Source organism: Bombus affinis, unplaced genomic scaffold, assembly GCF_024516045.1.
Source record: "Bombus affinis isolate iyBomAffi1 unplaced genomic scaffold, iyBomAffi1.2 ctg00000082.1, whole genome shotgun sequence".
Taxonomy (NCBI): domain Eukaryota; kingdom Metazoa; phylum Arthropoda; class Insecta; order Hymenoptera; family Apidae; genus Bombus; species Bombus affinis.
In genome coordinates, this window is record NW_026108830.1 from 170,001 (window position 1) to 181,468 (window position 11,468).

Consider the following 11,468-nt stretch of genomic DNA (forward strand, 5'->3'; position numbering starts at 1 on the left):
TCCTCAGCCGTTTCACGGCGTCACTGAGTTCCTCGAAGCTAAATTCAGGGGTGTCTTCTACGTTGGGGGGGTTTGTCGAGTTCCGTCTTATTTCCTTCTGCTCCTCCGTTTCGGTGTCTTCCTCGTCGTCGGGTAGAAGTGCGGACAACATCGCTGCCGCGGTCGTTCGCCAGTTGGAGGTATATCCGAGCGGCGTCTTCAGCGTCGATGTTGTTTCCTCTCCTCTGAGTTTCCTTGCGACTGTTTTGTAAGCGATGCCCCAAGGTTCCCTGTTACCCTCTTTGGTGACGAAGTCCTGCCAGCTCTGGATTTTTGCTCTTGCCAGCATCCTCTTATACTCCTTTCGTGTTGACCTGTACCGCAGCTTCTCCTGCTCCCTCGTAGCGGGGTCCCTGGCCCCCTGATACCTTCTTCTCGCCTGGTAGGTGTTTCTCTTTGCTCTGGTGAGCTCGGGCGTCCACCAGGGTACTGACCTGTAGTACCATTTCTTCTTTGGGATGGCGGTGTCGCAGGCACCTATCAGGGTTGCCTGGAGTTGCCCGGCCATTCTTTCGACGTCCTCTGCCTGCTGGAGGGTTGTTTCTTTGAGTGCCTCCATTTTCTCTGTGAGGGCACTCTGAAATACCTCCCAGTTGGCTTTTCGCGTGTTATAGCGTCTTTCCTGAAGCTGCGGTGTGGTGCTTCTCGTCCCGAAGTCGAGGAGCGTCTCCAGTATCCGGTGGTCACTGGAGGTACCATCTTCGCGTATCCTCCAGCCCTTTACAAGGAGTATTGCCTCTGGGCTCGCCATCGTCACGTCTATGTTTGATCGCCCTCGAGTTGTTTCAAACGTGTGGGGTTGTCCTGGTTGATTCAGGACATGGAGACCGTACTGCGCTATGACTGCCTCTAGGGCCTCGCCTCTGTCGTCGGTGCTCCTGCTGCACCACAGCGGTGATTTTGCGTTCGCATCCAGGCCGATGATGATCCTCTTGCCTCTGAGACACCGTAGTACCTTCTCCAACTGTTGCACGCCGACCTCGATGTTTCCTGTCGGCGGAAAGTACAGGCTTGCCGCGTACACCTCTGTTTCCCCGTCGCTTATCTGCACGCAGGAACAGTGTGTTGTGCAGAGTTCGGCGACCTCGAGGGGCGTTAGGGTCTCTGATTTTATCCCTACGGCCGCCATTGGCGGGTTGTGCTTCGACCCTCTGCAGGCGATCGCGACTCCTGTGCCGAATCCGGGTATTTTCCCATCGACGCTGTATGGTTCTTGCATTAATATTATGTCATCCCCATCGGCGTCCATTTGCGTCCGGATCTCGTAAGGAGTTGTTTTGGATCGCTGCATGTTGTGCTGCAGGATCCTTATTTCCCTTTTCCTCCCAAGTCCTCTTCTGTCCCTGCGTTGCTCTTTATACATATTGCGTCCTTGCTATTATTGCTTCCAAGGCTTTCGTATACATTGGGCATTTCGCGTTGGAAGCTGCGTGGTCGCCCTTCCTCCCTGCTCTCTTGCAGTTTACGCAGGTGGCGTGCCCATCCTTATCTTTGCACTCTTTAGTGCTGTGCCCACTTTCTGCACAGTGCGCGCAGATTTCGTAGTTAACGCGGCAATATTTTGCCACGTGTCCGTATCCTTGACACTTGTAGCAGCGACTAATTGCTATGTAATCTTTAACTTTGCAGGCATTCCATGAGAGGAAGATCTTACCTTTCAATAGTTTCTCCCTTACCTGGGGGGGCACTTCGATGACCCAGTTCGTCTCCTCTTGATCCTTTCTGCCGGTCCTGAAGCAGAACTTGATGGCTGCAACGTCGTCCTCATTTAGTCTTTCTTGGTTCTGCTTCCTCATGCAGGCCAGGATCTCCTTCTCTGGAATGTCCCTCGGGACGTCGTAGATGATCATCCTGGGGGGTCTCCGCTGCGGCGTGCTAGCTTTTAGTCCAGCCTCCTTTAGTTTCGAGTTCTCGGTGAACTCTTTTAGGCTCTCCGGCTTCGTCGTCTCAACGGCTAGGCCGTTTCCCTTTATTTTCCGGACGGCCGTGACTTGGATTCCTCTCTTGCGGGGATTCACTAGGGTGAACACCGCGTCAAGTGCTTCTTCGCTCGTTTGAATCTCGCCACCTTCTCTTTCCGGTCGAATTATGACCACATTTTTGGGCGGCTTGACCGCCGTCTGCTCGACCTTGTTGCTCGTTATCTTTACTTTTTCGGCGTATGTCGGCTCCCTCTGTTCCTGCTGCGTCGTTCTCAAGACGGCTGTTTCTAGCCGCCTGGTTGCTTTGTTGACGGCGTTCATTATCGCCGTTTCCTTATTCTTCTCATCTCCGGCACTCTGCTCTAGCCTGCCTGTCAGGTAGCTATTATGGAGCAGTAGCTCGTCAACAATGCCCCTCATTTCTTTGAAGTGCCGTAGGATTACTGCGGCGTGTTCCTTGTTTATTTTCCTGGCCGAGTCTAAGCAGAACGCCGTGACCTTCCTCTCTATGTCACTGGCCTGTGCCTTTATATCGGGCACTTGCCGCTTATCCTCCCCGGCCAATCTCTCCTCGTCTCTGGGGGGGTTGTTTCTCCCCAGGCTTGCTCTCATCGTCTTCTCTGGTATCCTCGGGCTTGGAGTGGCCTCGTTCTTTTCCATCTGTTTCCTCAGGGGTTGGAGGACCACTCTGGCCTCTGCGCCTGGCGACGAGTGCCCTAGCGTCGGCATCACCGGCTCCTTGCCGCTTCTTGCGGCTGCCGCTGCGGCTGTTCGCTTCCCGGTGGCTATGTCCAGCGGCGTATTGAATCCCCCTCGCGGACTTTCAGTTGGCGCTTTGTTCCCGCGAGCACTCCCGCGCTGAGTCCGGCGGCGTGCTCTTCACAGTTCAAAACCCCTGGGTTTGAATTTGAATTTGAATTTGCCGCCTAGCAGCGTGCTCTTGGTTCCCAGGATGCCCGGGCGGCGGCGCTTCGGTCGCTCGACCCAAGATGGCTGCCGCGCGTCCGCTAACCTATCCTCCCGCACGTGGCACTTTGTTTTGCTTTTCTCGCGCTTATTGCGGCAATTTCCACTAAACTTTCGGTGTGCACTATGTTTTTAGCACTCGCACTATCTATTATTTTAGTTTTCGTGCCCGAGATCTTCGATTTTCGCGTTTTTGTCCGCCACGTGGCCTAACCTCACTTCGCGCACGCGGCACTTTCTTTTGTTTTTCCGCGCTTATTGCGGCAATTTTCACTAAACTTTCGGTGTGCACTATGTTTTTTAGCACTCGCACTTCCTATTATTTTAGTTTTCGTGCCCGAGATCTTCGATTTTCGCGTTTTTGTCCGCCACGTGGCCTTACCTCGCTTCGCACACGCGGCACTTTCTTTTGTTTTTTTCGCGCTTATTGCGGAAATCTCCACTAATATTTTTGCATGCACTTTATTTTAAGCACTAACTCTGCCTATTAAATTATTTTTCGCTCCCGAGATCTTTGATTTTTCGGTTTTTTCCTATCCGTCGCGTCCGCTAACCTCACTTTTCGCACGTGGCGATTTTCATTAGCTTTTTTCGCTCTGAATTCGGCGATCTCCACGATTCTTTTTAACTACGCGTTTTCCTCGGCACTCCCACTTTGCTTTAAATTAGTTTTTACGCCCGAACTTTTTAATTTGCCCGGTTTTTTCGTTTATAGACTGCGGAGCGACGTGCACGCGTCCGTCCCACTTGCCGCCATCTTGGAAACTCAGTAGATAGGGACAAGTAGTATTGAGCGATTAGGGGCTCGACCGTTGGGCCGGCCACGCCATTCCCGGAGTATAGCACTCATACTGGCTTCGCTAGATGTTATTTATATCCTACTTTCTGACGTCCAATGCCCGGGGAACGGCGCGCATAGGTGGTCGGCGCGCGACTTGGAAAAACCCTGCCCTCTCCTTTCGGGTCAGTGGGCAAGTTGAACCTACCCTTTCGGGCGGCAGCTCGCTTAGCCGGCGCCGCGCGATGCGCGCATTGCGCAGCACCGTTACCAGCGGGGGCCACGGGGAGGCGGAGCTGCCAGCATATAGCTCGGTCCCAGCAGGTTGGCTTTGCAGCCGATTGTCCCTGCACCGTCACGGCACTCATTTGCATGAGCGTCGCCTGCGCTGACGGTCGCAGGTCTTATCTCCGGCTCGTGTTGGTTTTCTTGTCCTCTTATCCTTAGTTCTCTTCCTGTTCCCAGTGTTTTGTGTATTGTCCTGTCATGGGTCCTGTGTTTTCGTGCGTGTATCCCTTCTTCGCTGTTTTATCTTCTTCTTCTTCGTCTCCTTCCTGCTCCTCTACTATTGGGTGTCGCCGTCTTCTTCTTCGGAGAGTCCCTCTTCGTTGGTTTCTTCCTCTTGTTCCCGTCGTTGTACGGGCACGCACTGGGCCAGTCTTGGACTATGCCTTAGAGGCCGGCCTGCCTGCCCCTCCAGTTGCGTCGATCCTCTTCCTGGCAGTCGCCCTGGCTGCGTTGCGCCTCCCATTTCTCGTAGGGCGTTCCTTCTCTTCTCCTCCTTCGCTTGGAGTACTTTCCTTGCAAACTGACAGAAGTGGGGGTATACGTCTTTTGTTACGTACTCCCGCTTTTCTTCCGGCCAGCGCAGATCGAGTTCTCCCAGTGCATTTCGGAATTCCTGCCTTTCTTCATCGAAGATTGGACAGTCTTCTAAGATGTGATGGGCGGTTTCTATTTCGCCGCATTCACATGTGTCCAATTCGCTGAGGTTGAATGACTTGAGCTTACCGTTGAAATCCCCGTGGCCGCTAATGAACTGTGTCGTGTAGTGGTCGGGTCTCACCCAGCGGATCTCCAGTCTGTCCTTGATGCTAGCAAAGTAGTCGAAGGTCGTCCTGCCCTTTGGCGTTGTTTGCCAGCGCTCTTGCCACTTATCTAACGCCTCGCCGACAATGGATTTCTCGTCGGGCGCTTCGTCGCGCCTCCTCTTCTTATTGTGGAGTCTTGCCCTGATTTCGACTAGGAGGTCAATAGGAATGACTCCGGCGATAACCTGCAGTGCCTCGGTTGACGTGGTTCTATAGGCCTTGGTCACTCGGAGGAGTGCCATCCTCTGTGACCTTATCAGCTTGCTCCTCGCTTTCCCTTTCAGTAGGTCGCTCCAGCCGGCTGCGGCGTATGTGGTTATCGGCTCGTACAGCCCTCTGTACAGAGTACGCATGGCCGCGTGTCCGAGTCCCCATTTCGCCTTGGCCACCCTCGCGAGGCTGTTGAAGAGTTTTTGACACTTACCTGTTATTGCCTCCACGTGCTTGTTGACTTTTAGCCCTCCTTCGAGGTGCACTCCAAGGTATTTGATTGCCTGCTCCATCCTTATATTCCTGCCGCTAATCTTAATAATCGGTGGCCTCTCCGCGTCCAGCTTGCCTTTGACGAGCAGCATCTCCGTTTTCTGTGCCGATAACGTTAGCTTCTTCCTGGTGCACCAGGTAGAGACTCGGGTAACTACCTCCTGTCCCTTTCCCTGGAGCTCGTTCCTCGTGTTGCCGGCAATTAGAATCACGATGTCGTCCGCGTACGCGATGGGTTCGCACCCTGTCGCGTTTTCCGCTAGCTCAGCCAGCAGGTCATCAAATACGAGATTCCAGAAACTTGGTCCCAGTACCGATCCCTGCGGGCATCCTTTCGTGACGGGCTTGCTCACTGCTTCGTTTTTCCCAGCAATCTGTACGGTTCTTTCGGAGAAGTAGCTCCTTGTTAACCGGTACAGGTTGTCGGGGCATTCTCTTCTTTTGAGCTCGTGCAGCACGTTCGGCCACCAGACGTTGTCGAAGGCTCCTGATATATCGAGTGCTATTGCGAGGACGTACCTCTTCTCGCTCATTTGCTCGATTTTCTCGCGGAGCTTGATGATCGCGTCCACCGTCGATCTTCCGGGGCGAAAGCCATATTGTCTGTCGGAGGAGAGCGCGTGGTCGTGGAAGATAGGTGCCATCCTGGTGGCCATTAGCCTTTCTAGCAGCTTGCCTAGCATGGAGAGCAGACAGATTGGCCTGTAGGATTTCGGATTGCTTCTGTCCCGATCCGGTCCCTTGGGGATGGTGATAACATTTGCGACCTTCCACCGTTTGGGGAATATTCCCCAGGCGAGGCAGCCGTTCATGAGCCTTAGGAGCTCCTGGTGTATTCTTCCCCAGGCCCGTTGGATTATTTCGACCTCAATCAGGTCGGGGCCTGGGCACTTCCCCTTCCTCAGCCGTTTCACGGCGTCACTGAGTTCCTCGAAGCTGAATTCAGGGGTGTCTTCTACGTTGGGGGGGTTTGTCGAGTTCCGCCTTATTTCCTTCTGCTCCTCCGTTTCGGTGTCTTCCTCGTCGTCGGGTAGAAGTGCGGACAACATCGCTGCCGCGGTCGTTCGCCAGTTGGAGGTATATCCGAGCGGCGTCTTCAGCGTCGATGTTGTTTCCTCTCCTCTGAGTTTCCTTGCGACTGTTTTGTAAGCGATGCCCCAAGGTTCCCTGTTACCCTCTTTGGTGACGAAGTCCTGCCAGCTCTGGATTTTTGCTCTTGCCAGCATCCTCTTATACTCCTTTCGTGTTGACCTGTACCGCAGCTTCTCCTGCTCCCTCGTAGCGGGGTCCCTGGCCCCCTGATACCTTCTTCTCGCCTGGTAGGTGTTTCTCTTTGCTCTGGTGAGTTCGGGCGTCCACCAGGGTACTGACCTGTAGTACCATTTCTTCTTTGGGATGGCGGTGTCGCAGGCACCTATCAGGGTTGCCTGGAGTTGCCCGGCCATTCTTTCGACGTCCTCTGCCTGCTGGAGGGTTGTTTCTTTGAGTGCCTCCATTTTCTCTGTGAGGGCACTCTGAAATACCTCCCAGTTGGCTTTTCGCGTGTTATAGCGTCTTTCCTGAAGCTGCGGTGTGGTGCTTCTCGTCCCGAAGTCGAGGAGCGTCTCCAGTATCCGGTGGTCACTGGAGGTACCATCTTCGCGTATCCTCCAGCCCTTTACAAGGAGTATTGCCTCTGGGCTCGCCATCGTCACGTCTATGTTTGATCGCCCTCGAGTTGTTTCAAACGTGTGGGGTTGTCCTGGTTGATTCAGGACATGGAGACCGTACTGCGCTATGACTGCCTCTAGGGCCTCGCCTCTGTCGTCGGTGCTCCTGCTGCACCACAGCGGTGATTTTGCGTTCGCATCCAGGCCGATGATGATCCTCTTGCCTCTGAGACACCGTAGTACCTTCTCCAACTGTTGCACGCCGACCTCGATGTTTCCTGTCGGCGGAAAGTACAGGCTTGCCGCGTACACCTCTGTTTCCCCGTCGCTTATCTGCACGCAGGAACAGTGTGTTGTGCAGAGTTCGGCGACCTCGAGGGGCGTTAGGGTCTCTGATTTTATCCCTACGGCCGCCATTGGCGGGTTGTGCTTCGACCCTCTGCAGGCGATCGCGACTCCTGTGCCGAATCCGGGTATTTTCCCATCGACGCTGTATGGTTCTTGCATTAATATTATGTCATCCCCATCGGCGTCCATTTGCGTCCGGATCTCATAAGGAGTTGTTTTGGATCGCTGCATGTTGTGCTGCAGGATCCTTATTTCCCTTTTCCTCCCAAGTCCTCTTCTGTCCCTGCGTTGCTCTTTATACATATTGCGTCCTTGCTATTATTGCTTCCAAGGCTTTCGTATACATTGGGCATTTCGCGTTGGAAGCTGCGTGGTCGCCCTTCCTCCCTGCTCTCTTGCAGTTTACGCAGGTGGCGTGCCCATCCTTATCTTTGCACTCTTTAGTGCTGTGCCCACTTTCTGCACAGTGCGCGCAGATTTCGTAGTTAACGCGGCAATATTTTGCCACGTGTCCGTATCCTTGACACTTGTAGCAGCGACTAACTGCTATGTAATCTTTAACTTTGCAGGCATTCCATGAGAGGAAGATCTTACCTTTCAATAGTTTCTCCCTTACCTGGGGGGGCACTTCGATGACCCAGTTCGTCTCCTCTTGATCCTTTCTGCCGGTCCTGAAGCAGAACTTGATGGCTGCAACGTCGTCCTCATTTAGTCTTTCTTGGTTCTGCTTCCTCATGCAGGCCAGGATCTCCTTCTCTGGAATGTCCCTCGGGACGTCGTAGATGATCATCCTGGGGGGTCTCCGCTGCGGCGTGCTAGCTTTTAGTCCAGCCTCCTTTAGTTTCGAGTTCTCGGTGAACTCTTTTAGGCTCTCCGGCTTCGTCGTCTCAACGGCTAGGCCGTTTCCCTTTATTTTCCGGACGGCCGTAACTTGGATTCCTCTCTTGCGGGGATTCACTAGGGTGAACACCGCGTCAAGTGCTTCTTCGCTCGTTTGAATCTCGCCACCTTCTCTTTCCGGTCGAATTATGACCACATTTTTGGGCGGCTTGACCGCCGTCTGCTCGACCTTGTTGCTCGTTATCTTTACTTTTTCGGCGTATGTCGGCTCCCTCTGTTCCTGCTGCGTCGTTCTCAAGACGGCTGTTTCTAGCCGCCTGGTTGCTTTGTTGACGGCGTTCATTATCGCCGTTTCCTTATTCTTCTCATCTCCGGCACTCTGCTCTAGCCTGCCTGTCAGGTAGCTATTATGGAGCAGTAGCTCGTCAACAATGCCCCTCATTTCTTTGAAGTGCCGTAGGATTACTGCGGCGTGTTCCTTGTTTATTTTCCTGGCCGAGTCTAAGCAGAACGCCGTGACCTTCCTCTCTATGTCACTGGCCTGTGCCTTTATATCGGGCACTTGCCGCTTATCCTCCCCGGCCAATCTCTCCTCATCTCTGGGGTGGTTGTTTCTCCCCAGGCTTGCTCTCATCGTCTTCTCTGGTATCCTCGGGCTTGGAGTGGCCTCGTTCTTTTCCATCTGTTTCCTCAGGGGTTGGAGGACCACTCTGGCCTCTGCGCCTGGCGACGAGTGCCCTAGCGTCGGCATCACCGGCTCCTTGCCGCTTCTTGCGGCTGCCGCTGCGGCTGTTCGCTTCCCGGTGGCTATGTCCAGCGGCGTATTGAACCCCCCTCGCGGACTTTCAGTTGGCGCTTTTTTCCCGCGAGCACTCCCGCGCTGAGTCCGGCGGCGTGCTCTTCACAGTTCAAACCCCTGGGTTTGAATTTGAATTTGAATTTGCCGCCTAGCAGCGTGCTCTTGGTTCCCAAGATGCCCGGGCGGCGGCGCTTCGGTCGCTCGACCCAAGATGGCTGCCGCGCGTCCGCTAACCTATCCTCCCGCACGTGGCACTTTGTTTTGCTTTTCTCGCGCTTATTGCGGCAATTTCCACTAAACTTTCGGTGTGCACTATGTTTTTAGCACTCGCACTATCTATTATTTTAGTTTTCGTGCCCGAGATCTTCGATTTTCGCGTTTTTGTCCGCCACGTGGCCTAACCTCACTTCGCGCACGCGGCACTTTCTTTTGTTTTTCCGCGCTTATTGCGGCAATTTTCACTAAACTTTCGGTGTGCACTATGTTTTTTAGCACTCGCACTTCCTATTATTTTAGTTTTCGTGCGCGAGATCTTCGATTTTCGCGTTTTTGTCCGCCACGTGGCCTAACCTCGCTTCGCACACGCGGCACTTTCTTTTGTTTTTTTTCGCGCTTATTGCGGAACTCTCCACTAATATTTTGCATGCACTTTATTTTAAGCACTAGCTCTGCCTATTAAATTATTTTTCGCTCCCGAGATCTTTGATTTTCGGTTTTTTCCTATCCGTCGCGTCCGCTAACCTCACTTTTCGCACGTGGCGATTTTCATTAGCTTTTTTCGCTCTGAATTCGGCGATCTCCACGATTCTTTTTAACTACACGTTTTCCTCGGCACCCCCACTTTGCTTTAAATTAATTTTTACGCCCGAACTTTTTAATTTGCCCGGTTTTTTCGTTTATAGACTGCGGAGCGACGTGCACGCGTCCGTCCCACTTGCCGCCATCTTGGAAACTCAGTAGATAGGGACAAGTAGTATTGAGCGATTAGGGGCTCGACCGTTGGGCCGGCCACGCCATTCCCGGAGTATAGCACTCATACTGGCTTCGCTAGATGTTATTTATATCCTACTTTCTGACGTCCAATGCCCGGGGAACGGCGCGCATAGGTGGTCGGCGCGCGACTTGGAAAAACCCTGCCCTCTCCTTTCGGGTCAGTGGGCAAGTTGAACCTACCCTTTCGGGCGGCAGCTCGCTTAGCCGGCACCGCGCGATGCGCGCATCGCGCAGCACCGTTACCAGCGGGGGCCACGGGGAGGCGGAGCTGCCAGCGTATAGCTCGGTCCCAGCAGGTTGGCTTTGCAGCCGATTGTCCCTGCACCGTCACGGCACTCATTTGCATGAGCGTCGCCTGCACTGACGGTCGCAGGTCTTATCTCCGACTCGTGTTGGTTTTTTGTCCTCTTATCCTTAGTTCTCTTCCTGTTCCCAGTGTTTTGTGTATTGTCCTGTCATGGATCCTGTGTTTTCGTGCGTGTTTCCCTTCTTCGCTGTTTTATCTTCTTCTTCTCCGTCTCCTTCCTGCTCCTCTATTACTGGGTGTCGCCGTCTTCTTCTTCGGAGAGTCCCTCTTCGTTGGTTTCTTCCTCTTGTTCCCGTCGTTGTACGGGCACGCACTGGGCCAGTCTTGGACTATGCCTTAGAGGCCGGCCTGCCTGCCCCTCCAGTTGCGTCGATCCTCTTCCTGGCAGTCGCCCTGGCTGCGTTGCGCCTCCCATTTCACGTAGGGCGTTCCTTCTCTTCTCCTCCTTCGCTTGGAGTACTTTCCTTGCAAACTGACAGAAGTGGGGGTATACGTCTTTTGTTACGTACTCCCGCTTTTCTTCCGGCCAGCGCAGATCGAGTTCTCCCAGTGCATTTCGGAATTCCTGCCTTTCTTCATCGAAGATTGGACAGTCTTCTAAGATGTGATGGGCGGTTTCTATTTCGCCGCATTCACATGTGTCCAATTCGCTGAGGTTGAATGACTTGAGCTTACCGTTGAAATCCCCGTGGCCGCTAATGAACTGTGTCGTGTAGTGGTCGGGTCTCACCCAGCGGTTCTCAAGTCTGTCCTTGATGCTAGCAAAGTAGTCGAAGGTCGTCCTGCCCTTTGGCGTTGTTTGCCAGCGCTCTTGCCACTTATCTAACGCCTCGCCGACAATGGATTTCTCGTCGGGCGCTTCGTCGCGCCTCCTCTTCTTATTGTGGAGTCTTGCCCTGATTTCGACTAGGAGGTCAATAGGAATGACTCCGGCGATAACCTGCAGTGCCTCGGTTGACGTGGTTCTATAGGCCTTGGTCACTCGGAGGAGTGCCATCCTCTGTGACCTTATCAGCTTGCTCCTCGCTTTCCCTTTCAGTAGGTCGCTCCAGCCGGCTGCGGCGTATGTGGTTATCGGCTCGTACAGCCCTCTGTACAGAGTACGCATGGCCGCGTGTCCGAGTCCCCATTTCGCCTTGGCCACCCTCGCGAGGCTGTTGAAGAGTTTTTGACACTTACCTGTTATTGCCTCCACGTGCTTGTTAACTTTTAGCCCTCCTTCGAGGTGCACTCCAAGGTATTTGATTGCCTGC